This window comes from Cricetulus griseus (genome assembly GCF_003668045.3).
Source record: "Cricetulus griseus strain 17A/GY chromosome 1 unlocalized genomic scaffold, alternate assembly CriGri-PICRH-1.0 chr1_0, whole genome shotgun sequence".
Classification (NCBI taxonomy): Eukaryota; Metazoa; Chordata; class Mammalia; order Rodentia; family Cricetidae; genus Cricetulus; species Cricetulus griseus.
The window spans coordinates 251,031,145-251,048,441 of NW_023276806.1; positions in this window are offsets into that span (position 1 = coordinate 251,031,145).

Below are 17,297 nucleotides of genomic sequence, written 5' to 3' on the forward strand. Positions count from 1 at the left end.
GTCACGGGTTAGAATGTGTTATGTTGGAGTCCCCCGATGCTGCTTTTCTGAACTCGAACCACTGCTGCAGCCCTTACAGCTGAGCCTGGCCCATGTAGGTGAGTCTTTCCCTATCCCCACTTGCCGGTCCCATGGGTCCCTGCCATTTGCCTAGCTGCCCGGCATTCTTTGTGCTCTACACACATGGTATGCAGGGGGGCCGCAGGAGTCTTTTTCCCACCCCTGTATTGGCCTAGGGTCTGGGGTTACCAGCAGCACCCCTACCCCAGGTCTCTCTGCCTTGAGCCACATGGAGCTAGAGCGTATGAACTTATCTGGCCTGATCCGGACATCTAAATGGCCTTAAAGTTATTAAGATCCCAGCATTCGGGAGGAAGAGGCAGATGGATCCTTATGAGTTCAAGGCCTGCCTGGTCCGGCAGATCGAATTCCAGGACAGGCTCCAAAGTCACAGAAAAACCCTGCCTCAGAAAGAAGTTAAGCTACTGTTTAAAAAATGTAAGGTAGCTCTATATAGTTTTAAGTTCAGCTGTATTACAGAAAGACTTTAACTAGCCACCTGTGTGCTTCTTGTATGCTTAAGGCAAGTAACTAAAACAGACCTCTAATGCTTCAGAGATCTTCAGAATATGGCATTTAAATTGTTATCTTTAAAGTTTATAATGTCAGACAGACTGCCAGATCCTGACAGTGACCCAAAGTCTCCAAAGAAGATTACGAGGCACCTCAGTTCCTGCACCTGGACCAGTGAGCGAGATGCTCAGATGTGATACCTGCCGCCTGCCAGAACCTAGCCGAGACTGTGGACAAAGCTGCTGGACACTGGAAAATTGATTGCACCCCTTTGCCTAGACAAAACAAGGTCAGTCTTTTCCATGTCCCTCTTCCACAGAGAGGAAAAAACTCTCACAGTATAGGCCTGGCGAGGATTGCTGGTCTTTGAGACACCTGCCTCCAGCGGTAATGGAGAAACTTGGGTTTGGCTAACTGTATATAGACTGGCTTCTGTCACTTTTTAGTAGATTCGGACAAAATATACCCTTCTCAGATCTCTGAAATATTACTGGTTGTCAGCTTGACAGCATCAGGCAGTCAGGTCCACTATAGACTAGTCAGTATGTTAGCTAATAAAATAGTAACTATCTACTGTTCAGGCACGAGCTCAAAGTTTTTAAGTTTATTTTGGTTGTCATCTAAGTACAAACTTAAAGGGCTTTTCATCAGGCCAAAGGCACCTCTGTCCAATCCATGCCTGGCTCTCTGGACAGAAGAAAAATGTACATGCTTATATCCCAAATCTGCAGTTTTTGCTAGGACTCAAAGTTATAAATATGTTCTTGCTGTTTAAACAGATATCTGCTTTTTCTACACTGTGGGCTTCAATAAATAAGCTTTAACCTCTGTTCCTAGTTTAAACATGTCTTAAACAGGTTTCTGCTTCTGGCAGACATCTGAATATCAGTTGCTGACTACAGACTGTTCTAAGACTGCGAGCCCTGGACTTGCTGTGGATGTGAACCAGTTCAGCTGATATGGACACCCCCTGTCTCTGCAACAGTGTCTGCTACCCAGAAGCCCCTGATGAATTCCCCATTGCCTAAATCCCTTTTTGCTTTTGACTAGCATTTCAACCTTCTGGGGTCCCTAACTTCGTCCCAAAGTCAGCAGGAAGCAGTTTAGAAAAGAATTTCGCCGTCCATTTTCCCTGGTTAAAATGCTAAGTCAAAAGGAACTCCCTTGCATGGGGATGCCAATATCTATCACTCCCTGATGGGGATGCTAGAGAGACAGCAATTCCATGATTGGAATTTCCAGAAAAAAAAAATGGGGGAATGAAGGAACCGGCTTCCCTTTTAGCAGCCATAATGGTCGAACATGTGCTTCTATGACCTTGTCCTAGAAACCAGAAAGTCAGATGCCTGTCTCGTGACAAGGAACCAATCAGAAGTTAGCTGGTGGCGCTATGCTTTATGGCTCTGGGTGTGCTTTACGGACAAGCGCACAGCAATGACGTAGAGAGCATAGCAACCACCCTGGGAGGGCCTATGAGCCATAACAACCAGTTGACCAATCAACACAGGGCAAGCCCTCCAAGCCTGGAGGCACACCAATCGTAAGCCTGTGCGTACCCCTAGACACTCCCCTTACGCTGCCCTATAAGATCTTTTGGGAGCCCGTAGGAGCCGTCTTTTCTAGCTGTCCGCCATGGCGGGTGGGTGAAAGACCCGAGCTAACATGGGGTTAGTTCGTTAAATTACAATAAAGCCTCGTGCAGTTTGCAGCAAGCTCTCGAATCCGCCTGGTGATTGGGGTGACCGCGAACCTGGCCTGAGACCCCGGATACTTGAGTTTTCGGGGGTCTAACAAGACTACTAAGAATTCTAAACTAAAATAACAACATAATTTCAGGTTTTAATACTAACAGGCTGGAAATTAAATGTGAGCCCAGAAGTCAAGGGAATTGATGCACAGTCTATGTAACAGCCCCCAAACCATTATTTTGCTTTCATGTTAGAAATTAAATTGGGAGAAGATTCAAGATTGCATTGTTACAGGAATTTGGGGACAGAGGAAGTTTTATTTATTTTATTAGAAGTAATTTGCAGAATATTCAATCTATTAAAATGTTAATAAAAATATCCTGCATCTCCTTATGGTGGCATGGCAAATAATAGATGTTCTTAAATTAGGAAGGGCAGTGAGTCTATAGTAGATATTTACATTAGTTGTTTCTTCTCTCGTGATCTAGTCCCATGATTTGTATATTTGTATATGCTTTTCCTTAAACAAGTAAAAAATAACAGGTAAAATTAACTGAACAAGTAAAGAGCATGAGTTGAGGTCTGGAAAATAATTCTACTTACTTCTCTACTTTTTGACATGATAAAATAGAAAACACAAACTGGATGGTGCATGGAAGCCTTAAAAGGTCAAGATGAATGACATTTTTGATATGTTACATTTCAGAAGGTCTCTTTTCTCCTCTTTATATGCCTATTTGAGGTGTATGTGTCCCGCGCCCGCTCTGTATTCCTCGCCAGCAAGAAATACACGCAGGACACTCGGATCCTTCTGCAGACAAGCTTTAATGCATTTTACCAGAGTGGAGACTGAACAGAGACTGAGCAGAGACACTAAACTAAGAAAACCATCCCTTATAAAAGGCTGACCAGCCGCCTGGGACGTATTACCCTATGAATGGCTTCAGCTCCTCAGGCAAAAATGAGCCACGGGATAGGCAGAGATCAAAGGAATGGAGATTACCCAGCGCCTGTGAAGTAATTCACACCTTGGTGTCTTCAGGCAACATTATAATGCAGGAACCGGCTTCCTACAGTATGCATGCGCACACAGTATGTAAGGAATTGTGCCCACCTGTGTCCACACTCATGGAGCCCTCATGTGCTATCTTCTTCCATTGCTTTTCACTTATTCTTTTGATATAGAGCCTCTAGGTGAATCTGGAGCTTGCTTGACATCTCAGTGAGGCTGGTTGGCCAGTGACTCCCAGGATGCACCCATCTGGGCACCCTGTTCCAGCCAAAGTACAGAGGACTGCCCTTCACACATGGCTTTTCACAGGTTCTGGGGACAGCAAGCACTTACTACTCTCTACTCCCAGCATGCTAGATGACTTTTAAGAGCATATTCCAAGTTTGTACTTTGCACTCTTGTTTCCCTTTCTCTACTCTGGCAGAGGTTTTAAACCACACTAAATGGAAACAATAAAAGGAATCTAGGAATAGGGAGAAATTAGTCAAGTGATGAGAATGTAGATAAAGAATAAAATGTCAAGATGACAAGTATATACAAGATCATCTTTGCAGTATAAATTTTTCTTCTTCTAAAAGGCTCCTATTATCTCAAATGTGTGCCTATGCCAACTTACTCATTTTTATCGGTTATTTAATTTATACAAAGAGCATTAGTCTTTTTTCTTTTAGTATCTTTCACTTGCACCTAGACAGTCAAGAGTCATTGGAATTGGTTAGTATGTAGCTTTCAGTGTTTCACTTTGCAAGAGATTTGATTTCAAAACTCTAAAAATGGGCACACAGTAAATGCATTTTAAAAAAACATTTTAATAATTTCACTTATTTAGTGTGTGTGGACTCAAAACACAGCGCACACATGGAGGTCATAAGACAACCAGAGTGGATCAATTAGTTCCTTCTTCCACCATGTGGGTCTCAGGGATCAAGTTCAGGTTGCAGGTTTGTTGGCAAGTACAGAGCCATCTTGCTGGACCAGGATATGAGGGGTTTTGTGTTTGTTTTTGTTTTGGGTGGTTTGGGGGGGGACGTTTTGGTTTTTTTGTTTTGTTTTTTGACTTTTTTCTTCTGAGACAGGGTTTTTCTGTGTAATAGCCCTGGATGTCCTGGAACACACTCTTTAGTTTAGATGGCCTAGAACACACAGTGATCCACCTTCCTTTGCCCCTCTCTGCGGAGTGCTGGGGTATGTGGTTGTTAAGAAACCCATCTGGAGGCCTGTGAGATGGGTGGCTGTGGAACAGGAGATCCAACTTCAGTCAACCCACTAACCCTAATGACATTGTGAGGATTCTTCCAGTCTTCAGCAGATCATCTACTCCAAGTTGTGTAAAGAGTGCAAGAGAGTGGGTATACTAACTAACAACTCACAGGATGTCACCTGCACGTATATGTCACATCATGACATCTGTATGTCAATGTTTCATCTAAAACCTTGTGTAGCCCCAACCCAAACAGAGCACACTTCTACAAACAGAAGCACAAATGGGTATGGGACCGGGCTGCAGGGCTCAAGGTTATTGCATTTTATTATCATCTTTAATAATCTGGCATTTCTGAATCCCTAAATACTTCTCATTTATCATTTTTTGTCAACTCTGATGTGAGGATTTAAGTGTCCAATAAGCACACCTGGGAAGAGCTGCAGAATGGCCAAGACTATGAGAGGCCATGCAGAAACAGGAAGCCAAACCAGTTCAGGGAGTTTGTGTGTTTTCTCTCAATTCAAATCTCATACTAAATTTGGCAAGAAGTGGTGCCCATAAAAGGGAAGGAAATACATAATGCAGAAGTTCATCTTTAATGACTTTTGGAAATTATTTGACAAATACATAGTCATATTATTCTTTTAGAACTCTTTAATGAGGCATTTCCAAAGAAATTCTGATGCTGTCTGTGGTGGACTGATGGGTCGTGTTTACGTACTTCTGAGGGACCACAAATCTACATGTGTGTGAACGAGCTCCTTCCTATTAGATAAATGACTCCTCTTTCATGTGTTTAATACTACTTAGACTTCACTTTTTCTTTTCTCCCTTATGCTCTCCCAAAGAAGTATTGGTCTCTCCCGTCATTTGTTGTTGTGGTGGTGAGGTTATTTTTCTTGATGAGTCGCACCCACTCCCAGTCAACTCGAAGGTCTTTTCCACTGTAGACAGGCTGTGAATGCGCAAAAGGAAGCTGGTTATCTCCAGATCAGCAACTCACATCTCAGCGTGATCAGAAGTGACATCACTGTGTGGTTTCACTGATGATATTTAGAGGAGAACACTGTTTTCAGTTGCTTTTTTAGTGTCAGAAACCTCTGCATCTCCTTCCACTTTGCTGCCCATCAGTCACCCTCCTGTCCCACCAGATTCCTTCTCAGCACTGATTTCTGCTTCATTTCCAGTCCTTTACGACACTGTGTCCCCCTCATGGTTTGCTGTTGTAAGACAGCAAAAACAAAACAAAGCAAAGCCCATTAACACTATTGACCTGATAACTTTCTTTTCCCAGAATAAGATCTAAAGAGAATTCAAGAAAACCGCAGATACTAGAACTGATGAAGTCTGTTTCCTGTGAATTTGTGTGGCTTGCTCACCAAGACACCCGCTGCTATTCTTATTCTTCATTCTGTAGCCACACTATTCCTGCCATTAGCCCTAGACCCCGCTAAGCATAAAGACACAATTCTTACATGTGAGCACTTCAATCCAGCTCCAGTCCTACAGCAACAGAACCCTGCACTAGGAAGCCTCTTCAGGCCTCTGTTTAACAGTGGTAGTAAAATTACCTCCTATGGAGTATTGTTCCAGGAGAAAGTTCTTGCCTTTGCTTGTGAGGTAGAAACCCTCTGTTTAACTTTTGCAGTGGTAAAAAATTGTGTATATGTGTGCATGCATGCACAAGTACATATGTGTGTTTGGGTGAATCAGTGAAAATGGGTTAAAAGCTGATGTGTGGGGGAAAATAGGAATTGCATACATTAACATTCCAATAGAGGAATTTGTAGTGAATACACAATAACACTAATTTATTCTTATGGAATCTGGAATTCATGAGCCTGTACCTGAGCTATCTCATACCTCTTGAAAGTAGGTGCATGGAACAACACTATGAAATGCCAACATCAGTCTCCACAGCATCATCTTTATGATAAATAAGGCCATGAGAGTCTACAGCCATAGTCACTGAGCCTCTCTGGCTCTGTCTTCACTCTAAAACAGTTTCTTAACCCCATCATGTTTGGCTTGGGGACACGAATGGTTCTTGTAGTAGAGTGGTTCTTTACACTTAGCAGAATTTCTGGTCTCTACTCTTCAGATAGCAGTAGTGCATGCAGTTTTAACAGTTGCCAGACATTAGCAGATGTTTCCCAAGGAAGCTAAAAATGCAAAACCCCCAATAACTGAGAACCAATAAAGAGAAACAAAGTTTTTAATAGCTTTCCATTCTAAAACTCTGAGAAGAGCATCTAAGATAGTTTGTTAGAATGAATTTTACTTATCTGAACAATTTCACTCACTGCTAATAAAATATTTTAATATTATTCAATCCTCTAGCACCTACTTTCATCCCTCTGTTGGTCCTACTGACGTTATTACTATAATTGACTTTAAAAACAACACAAAATCCCTTAATTCATGTCAGTTAAGATACAAGGAAAAGAAGTCACCAAGTCATTTTTTGGACTTGTGAGTGGAACTAGAGAGCTAATGGCAAAGACATTTACATCATTAATCATGCAAACATTTAGCCCTAATATCTACTTAAAACTACACTTAAGGAATAGTAAGAGAGGCAGCAAGAATTTGCACACGATGTACTACAATGAATGCCTCCAGTGCCATATCTCACTTGGTAGATAGAGAGTAGTGGGAAGAACAATTAGCTCCAGCTTTCAGAAGGGCAGACTACCATCTTAGGAACAACCACAAAGGAGCACACTGCCAGGGGAGGGGGAGCACAGACTTGAAGCGTAATGTGCTATTTCTCAAAGGGCTACTGGCAATTGCTTTTGTACTACTCTCCAGGGCATTAGGACAGGTTATCATTTCAAATTTAAATATTAACAAATTTCCCTCTTGTCTCTCAGTGTTAGTGGTGAGGACATTCATCAACTTGGTTTTTCAAATGAGGTAAATTGGTGCAGACTGGGGATATACTACTTGCTGAAGGTCACATGCTTTGGAAGGAAAGCTGAGACACAGGCCAGGCTGAGATCCTAGACATGATACTCTGTTATCTTTCAACATAGAAAAATCCCATTCCAGTCCCGAGCATCCTATGAGTCAAAGCAAATGAGAATTCATTTAAGTGTGTTCCATATTCAGTGACTTGTTTTTGGATGGCCATGGTGTCATGAAACTCTTTTATGAAAACATTGGCACAATGGAATAAGGATAATACTAAAACTATACTTATGATATATTAGAGATCCTTCAGGTGTCTTAACACAGAAGAGGTCTGATCTTCATTTCTCCCATGCAGTAGAAGAGTGAGACATTTGAAATACCCTCACAGGCAAGAAGCACTACCAAAGGTCTGACTATAACTACCCCAATTCTGGCAGTCCCTCTGCATTAGGTACTAGGCCAACTGCTTGAAACAGATTCTTTATAGAATCCCAAACCCTACAAAGCTCAACCCCTAGGATTCAGATAAACCTACACACCAAGGCATATGAAGGAGCAGGGAAGTACATATGAGAGAGCAAATGTTTACAATTTGAGCAAATCCTGCCCAAGACAAGTGTCTAAAGGAAGGCCCTTAAATGACCTCAGTGGTCAGCAGATATGCATAGGCAAATATCGGGTATGAACGGAGGCAGAGAGGTCAGAGACATTGCTGTCTGGCTAAGGAAATGAGATCGCAGAGAGGTAAGACCAAGCTAGAAGAATAGCCCAGAGAAACAAGGGAGAGGGCCGTGAACTCCATGTCAACAAATCTAGAGGATTTGGGGGTAGAAAGGATGAGGTATATATCACATTCATTGGAGAACTTTAAGCAAGAGATACAGAGTAACACTTGTGTTTTAGAAAGACTGCTTTTCACTTCTAGCAGAAATGGATCTGACTTTCTCAGTTTTGTCATTGTATTTCTCGTCTTGGCATTCCCATGTATCATGCAAACATAATACAGTAATATAGAGCAACTACCAATAGGACCCAAAATTCCTGCCATTTCTCTACCATGGAACTAACTAAACTCTCCTGTAGGAATCTTTCCAGACAACTCTCATGAGTAGTGGGTGTAGAACATTTAGTTTTGTACTTGGCTTCCCCCCAGGGAGAGGGATCTCCTAAGAGTCTATGAATTCTTGCTATGGGTGCATGTAAAAGCAAGCAATTCTGACATCTTTAATATTTTGTATATACAAAGCACTTTGTAATCGGGTCTCTCATAGCATTAACAAACATGCATTTTCAAAAGCCTTCATTCTATGTGATGAATACACACAGAGACACACACACACACACACACACACAATACACTAGAGAAAGGGATTGAACTGGCTTTGGTCTTCTAGTCATGAACAATGCCTGAAACTCAAGTCTCTGTCTATCTTGAAATGTCTCAGACTGATTGATAAGTCTGCACTGGGAAGGGCTAGTCATCTCACTGATGATATTGGATGTTCTGAAAGAGACATCTAAATGCTTAGGTCTCTGTGCTCTCAAAAGTAGTTAAGTAACAGTATCAGCACAGTTTTCTGTACTATATGGCTATAGCGAAGAGAAAAGCATCTAGATAATCCACAGAAATTAATTAAGCCATTCCAAAATAGGAACTATATGCAAAGAACCTCTGTGAAACTCTCCTATGGGTTTGTTCCATTTTACATTGACCACTAGGCAGAAGGCAGAGGCTACTGGCACACTCTTGGTTCCTAATAGTCATCTAGGTCATATGAACCCTCCATAAGATGATATATAGTAGCCAAGAATCATCTATGCTTGTAAGATGAACATAATTCCTTGCATTGGGAAGAGCTTCCACTATCAATCACATAGATCAGCCCCAAGAAACTCCCCCAAACTCTTCCAAAATGTAGTTCACACAAAAGCTATAGAGTGCCCTATTTCATTCATACCCATGGCTTAATATATTTAGATATGACTACCCCCTCATTCTTGTATATGCAACACTGTTCCTATGAAATAGATCCTATAATTATGTGAGTGGGTCCTGTTGTTTCAGCCATAACCCTTAATACATTTTGCTGAGACCAACTTATGCCATCCTGCCTTCATGGTGCTATGAGAGTGCATTTTCCTTCCCTGCATCTTGTCTGTTTCTCTTGAGGTCTTCAGCATCCTCCTTAATTGTCTGACTTAACATGTTCACTGTCTACAAAGTATATTAACATTATGAATCATTTTTCAATCAACAAAACGAATGTCCTTTATCAGGAAAGAGACACGAAAGATGAAAAGACACTGGTGTCTCATGCTTCAACTACTACTTCCTCTGGATCTGTGAATAAGTATCCTGTTTTATTCCAAACATCCTGCAAGGTTAGACCATGGAAGTCACTCTGCTCCATTTCCACATCCTTTAGACAAGTGAACAAGCCCATCTACAACCTCTATGGTGCCTGAGAAAGATGAGGTGCAGATTGGGGGAGCATGGAGAAAGGCATGCTGCCCATTAGGGTAAAAGCTCTGTGAAGCTGGAGCTCCAGGGCCATTCTGTCTTAGGATGGTCACATATCTATGAGACACATGGATGATGTTTTAGCAGAGTCACCCAAGCAAGGCACTAAGACTCAATGTGATTTACGTGGAGTACCAGATGAGTGATTTTTGTGCAGTCATTGGCTTTTCTACTTGAAAAATGAAAGGGTTGGGGGAGAAAAATGAGCCTTTGGGTAGAGTCATGATCATTTCTGTCTCTGATGCTTTATTGTGTGTAACATTTTTGGGTGTTGCTAGGTTTCCTTAAGAAACCAGCAAAGTTATGGATAAGATTACAGTATTTTGGAAATTCAAGAATCCAGGGAATTCACAGACAGCTTTTTCTCCTCACTTTGATCCCTATGTCCAGTCTAGAAATTCCTCTCCTTTTATTCTATAAGAAATGGAAGTCTTCATCATCTCTGGAATAGACATACAATAACCTAAACTTCTCAAATTGACATGAACTAAATCATTCACATGATCTAAATAGGCCCCATCTTTACAAACTCAGTCATGCCATCATCTTCATTAATAATTTATTAAGAATCTACCTGCATTTTTTGAGTTATCAGTAAATAGTAAAGTATTATAAATTCTATGACACTCTGGAAAAGATAGATCAAGGTTGCAAAGTTAAGGAGAAGCAGAAGGCTGTCAGTCACTCTGTGATCACATTGACATCTTCAGCTATTGTGGCTGACATGTATGTGTAAACTAAGTTCTGAATTAATCTAAAGAGGGCAGATTCCCTGGAAGAAAAGGATTTCTGACTCATAAATTTATGAGCAGATGCCCTCAATAACACAAATGAAGCATCAACTCATTCAAATAATCTAGTTTTTTGAAAAAATAATGCTATGTTATTTACTTTCTTGTTTCATATTGTTTTTATTACTCAAATAAATATAACCTTAATAGGATTCAGTATCATTTGAGGAAAATCAAAACACTTTTAAAATATTTAATACAAGTGTTATGAAATCAGGGGCTTTGTTATGGACCTGTTCTCTCTGTGGCATTGGATTTGGTGGTCATCCTATTTATTGGCAGGTGTTTTGCATATGAAACATTTTGATTTCTTAAAGCTGTGTCAATAACACCAGACAAATTCTACTTTGATTTCTCATTATTAGACTGGTGTTTTTACTTATCTCAGAAAATTTGGGCATAATTTGTATATGATATAACTGCATTTCACACTCCAGCTGCCTTGTGTAAACTAATCCAAAAAGCTCTAAAATAGGTTATAGAATAATGGGAAATAGAAGATATGCTTTCTGTGCTTTGTTATTCAAAACCTAGTTTCTTAAACATCAAGAAATTGTTTTCTATGACCAGTCACAAGCACACACTAAGATAAATCAATGTGAGTAGCCTTTCTCCAACTCCCTGCTAGTCGAAGCCATCCAGTCTGTGTGTCTTTAGAGTCACAAAGTTCCCATAATTAGAAGTTATGGTTGACTGGCTTTGGAGGTCCTCTACAAGTACACATCCAGGACTCCTGGACTTGTAGGTGAACCTTCTTTACACAGTGACTCTAAGTTTGCACATGTAATTTGTTTTGGACAATAGTGCCTCTGTAATTCTGAGGTAAACAGAAGCTTGAAAACTGTTCACATTGCTTGCCCTCTGGAACATTCTATCTTAGAAGCCAGTTATGTTAAACCATATGTAATCTGACTGCTGAGTGAGTAAATTCTGGTAAGATGAGAGACTTCCTTGGAAGGCCTAGGCTCCAACAAAACTTCCATCTAAATACAACAGCACTAGTGATCTCAGACATCATACAGAATAGAAAACCACCTAGACTTGCCTCCTAACAGCAGAACCATGGTAGCAACAAAGTACTTCTTTAAATTTCTAGAGTAACAGAAAACCTAAATTAGTCATATGGGTTTAACTTTTTATTTCAGATCACATAAAATATGCATACAATGTATATGCAATCTATATCACAAAAAGTAATAGAATGCATGTAGACATTGTGATAAGGACATTTTCTTGTCATTATTTCTGTTATTAACAATGAGTCTAAACTATAATGTCCCAACTCCCTGGTATAAATTTTTTTCATTAACTTCTTTTTCCAAAAGTATTTTCCTAAATATTTGTAGTTAAAATAAATAAAACCTCAATTAAATTTCAAAATTTAGAAGTATTGAGAGATAAAGGCTAGGGGGTGGTTCAAAGTTAAGAAAATTTGTTGATCTTATGAAAGACTCACATTCTGCTCCCATCACCCACATCAGGTGGTCATAATCATTTACAACTACAGTTCTAAAGTATACAAGGCTCTCTTCCTGCCTCAGTGGCTATACTCACACATAAATAAAAATAAATCCAAAAATCCTTTAAAATACTATATGAAAGAGATGAAGGTATAGGGTTGGAAACCTACTAAAATAAGGGTATTTTCTCTTAATAAAGTCTGTTTTTATAGATGTATTTAATTTTATTTTTTTCTTAATCCATTATAATATAATCTCTTAAATGATTTTTGGTCAATAGGCCAACAGAATAAAATATAAGTTATATCTCTGGTTTGGGTAGAAACATGGCTTTCTGGCAAAGAAAAAAGACACACTGTTATTCCCTCCCTTAATAGCTAAATCATATGGGTCTGTCAATCATTTGGGAAGGAAAAATTACTCAGGAATATGTCTGTTTCAGAGGTTTTAGAATATATATATATATATATATATATATATATATATATATATATATGTATATATATATTGCCTGCCTAAACCTATAGGTAAACACAATGGTCTCTCTGAATATGGCCTTAGTTAATGAATCAGGTAGTGTGTTCTACTCAGGTACAAACTAACATCTAATCTAATACTGTTTCAATGATAACTTCTACATTTGGGGAAATATGTAAATTCCACTAATGATAACTCATCATTATAACTTAAACAGTGGATCCAGTTCCTCTTTCTCCAATTAAAGGGGAAAAAAACTAAAAACCCGAAGAAATTTTATATGATTCCAAGTATTCAGGTGACAAGAAGACTTGCCAGTCCCTGTTCACAGAAGTCTCTGAGCTGACATTTTCCATGAGGAGTTGAGTGCTGGTAAATGTGTTCAGCTTTTTGGACTTGAAGTCTTTGTTGCCGCAATTCAATTGAATCACAATAGCAGACTCAAACAATAAGATGAGTACTGGTGGGTGTTACGGGTTTCACTAAGAGCTCTATAAAATGATAGTGAGCTGCTTTTGTTTCACAGAGTATGCTAGCTCATCCAAAACTACCAAATGCCAGCATGAATTAGCCACCCAGAGGGCCTGTTAATATATTGCTGTGCCCCTTACATAGAAACAAAGTATTTGATCAGTAAGTCTTGGATAGACCATGATTTGGAATTTATACATGTTCCTAAGAGATACAGCTGTGTGGGAAAAGGAGGGGAGTTTTGGGCTTCAGAGAAAAAGGAAGAAGCCCAAAGTGTAAGTACAATCAGGAAAGAAATAGAAAGAAACAAAGGAAAAGTTATATTTTAAAAAAGAAATAAGCACTCAGGAAGGAAGGCAGGCTTAGCACAGTCACTTGGCCCCATAAGTGATGGCAGTATGGTTGGGCTTCAGGGAAGGAAATGTACATTGCCTCATTAAAGGGTTAATTATTCCTCACCTTTCTTCACTGCATTAGGTAAATCCACCTTCCTGGGAGTGTTTCCCTAGCTAGTCAATTTGTCTGCCCAACTGGATTAACTCATGTTTTGAATAGTTTAAAATGTCATGTCTTGCTCTTTGGGATCTCCTGGCCTGGGGAATGTGGGCAGGTCTACTAGCAGTACTAATGACTCCATTCACCAGGAGAGGGAGTGTCTCAGACCCACCTGCACCCACTGGGAGAGCCATCAGAGTATTGAACCTGCTTGTACCCACCAGAAGAGAACTTTGGACCCGAACCCACCAGAGGAAGAGACTCCACCTGTACCTACTGAAAGAAGGGATGGGAACATATTTCACAACAGAAAAACCAATATGACACCATCAAAGTCTAGGGATTCTACACCACTAAGACCTGAACATCCCAACACAGATGAAGCAGAAGAGAATGACCTTCAAAACAACTCCATGTAGATGATAAAGACCCTCAAAGAGGAAATGAGAAAATTTCTTAAAGAAATGGAAGGAAAAAACAAATAATTCAAGAAATGAAGGAAAAGCAAACAATGGAAGAAACAAGCAAATCTCTGAAGAAAAGCCAAGAAAATAACAACCAAATAAAAGAACGAAACAATTTGAACAATTCAAGGCTTGAAAGCTAAAATAGAGACAATAAAAAAAAAAAAACTTTTTCTGAAAGAATTCTGGAAATAGAAATGCTGGGTAAATGATAAGGAACTACAGATGCAAGTATAACCAACGGAATATAAGAGAGGAAAGAGAGAATCTCAGACATTGAATATACACTAGGAGAAATAGATTCACCAACCAAAGAAAAATCTTAAGTCCAACAAATCCCTAACAAAAAATATCCAGGAAATATGGGACACAATGAAAAGGCTAAACCTAGAAGTAACAGGTATAGAAGAAGGTGACGAAACCCAACTCAAAGGTCAGAAAATACATTCAACAAAATCATAGAAGTAAACTTTCCCAACCTAAAGAAAGACATGCCAATGAAAGTACAAAAAGCTTACAGAGAAACCCTGTCCTCGAAAAACCAAAAAAAAAAAAAAAAAAAAAAAAAAAGAGCAGCAAAGGAAGAAAGGTAAAGTAACATATAAAGGCAAACCCATGGAAACTCTGAAAGCCAGAAGGTCCTGGGTAGATATTCTACAAACACTAAGAGCCCATGGATGCCAGCACAGACTACTATACCCAGCAAAACTTTCAACACTATAGTTGGAGAAAACAAAATATTCCATGACAAAACCAGACTTAAAGAATACATATCAATTAATCCAGCCCTACAGAAAGTTCTGGAAGGAAAACTCCAACCTAAGCAAGTTAACTACACTCACAAAAACTTAGGCAAATAGATAATCCCACTTTACCAACAGCCAAAGAAAAAGGGGTCCAAATCTCTGCTCTTTTTCCAGGAGCATGAATTGTCTTTCAGATGTCCAGGCTAATTACTGCTGAATGACGTGGCCTCAGTGGAGAATGTCTCCTAGTTTGCATAACAACAGACCTGGGCCCTGGATGTGTTGGCACCTGTTCTGAGAACTTGCTTAAGTGCCTAGAGACTGTTTAGGTGCCTCTTGAATTAAAAAAAAATTACTTGATATCAGCTTTATACATGATAGTAGATGCCTTCTGCAGTCACTCCCACTGTTGGAAAGCCATTTAAGAGGATGCAAAAATAAACCACAGACTCCAGTTTCCAGCATGGACTGAGAGCCCTCCTGAAATGACAAGATGCCTGTGTCTCATCTTTATCACCATTGTGTACCTAGGAGTTTCCCGGTCCTGCACCCCCAAACTCAGGGATGGACCCGGGGCCATTTGGCTGTCTCTGATCTCAGCCCCAGAGACATCAGTCCAGAATAGATTGCCTCTGTAGCATGGGACTGATATAAGCTGGGCCCTGGCACAAGGATGACCCCAACTAAGAAGCTAAGTAATAGTGGAAAGGCTACCTTAAATGCCCCTCCCTATAATGAGATTGATAAATACCTTATATGCCATCCTAGAGCCTTCATCTAGTAGCTGATAGAAGCAGGAGCAGAGATTCACAGCTAAGCACTGAGCCCATCTCCTCCAATCCAGTTGTAGAGAGGGAGAAGTGATGAGCAAAGGGGTTAATACCAGCCTGGAGAAACCCACAGAAACAGCTGACTTGAAAAAGGGGGAGCTCATAGTCTCCAGACTGATAGCTCAGAAACCAACATAGTACAGAACCAGGCCCCCTGAATGTAGTTGTCAGTTAGGAGGCCTGGGCAGACTAGGAGGTCCTCTGATAGTGGAATAGTATTTATCCATAGTGTTCAAATGGACTTTGGGATCCCATTCCCATAGAGGGATACTCTCTCAGTCAAGAAACACAGGGGGAGGGCCTAGGCCCTGTCCAAAATGATGTGACAGACGTTGATGGTCCCGAATGAAGGCCTCATCCTCCCTGGAGAACAGAAGGGGGATGGGATGGGGGGTTGTTGGAGGGCATGGGATGATGGGAGGGAGAGGGTACAGGGATTGACATATAAAATAAGATTGTTTCTAATTTAAATAAAAAAATAATCTAAAATTTAAAAAAATGTTAGGTCTTAGCCCAAGTCAGAAATGCCTTTCTCTTGACCAGAAGGAAACAGATTTCCCTTAATATCTGTCCAATGTTTCTTTAATATATAAACTAGGAGTGGCAGTTTCAGAACCATTGCTTTGAACATAAAAGATTTAATTTGCATGTAAGGTAGATGGAATACCATATTGAAGACCAAAATCTTCCATGAATTTTTACTAAAGCAAAACACCCCAGGTGGGACTTTTTATGGAATTCTTATCTCCCACCTTTCTCTGGGATGCTGAGGTGAAGTAGAAGGATCAGGGCTACTGGAGAAATCTGGGAAGTAAGAGATGCTATGAGTGCTAATCAGATCCTGTACTTCTGTCTGGGGTGCCTTTCACACATGTCTGTCTGTTCCTGCTCCATCTTTTGAATATAAAATACTTGTGGCAACTTTTTATCTCATCTTAGACCAGACTCACACATATTCTTACATAACTGCCTATTGTATGTCATAGTCAATGTGAACTTTGAAGTTTATGGATTTAAGATAATATAACTTTAAAGAGTAAGCTTTCCACATGGACAAGAGAATGCTATGAATCTCAATGTGGGTGTGAACCAAGAGGCAGAAGACCTAAATTGTACAGAAAGGAGAAGGACATAGCATCTCAGAACCAGAGCGCAGACAGTAGTATGCATTTTTCAAAACAAAACAAAATAAAACAAAATAAAACTCTTCACAGTGTCCCTGTATTGTGGAAGGCATCCTCACGGAATTCAAAAGTTCACTCCAGGGTCTGGAGAGATGGTGAAGAGCACTGACTGTCCTTGCAGAGGCCTCAGGTTCAATTCCTAGCACCCACATGGTGGCTCACAACTCTTTGTGATTCCAGTTCTAGGAGATATGGCACAGTCTTCTGAACTCTGTAGGCATCAGGCATGCATGTGGTACACAGACACATGCATATAAAATACTCATACACATAAAATAAAATAAATTACAGGCTCCTGAGTCATGACACTCAGCAGGAATGATTGCTGGCTTTCCCCATATAATGTCTGTGTCCTGGGCATGAATATTGCTTTATCTTCTCTTCATCCATATAGTGGGATTTTGAAGTTATATGAGGACTAAATGAATTCATACATGGGTGAGACTGAGCATGTAGAAAACATTTATT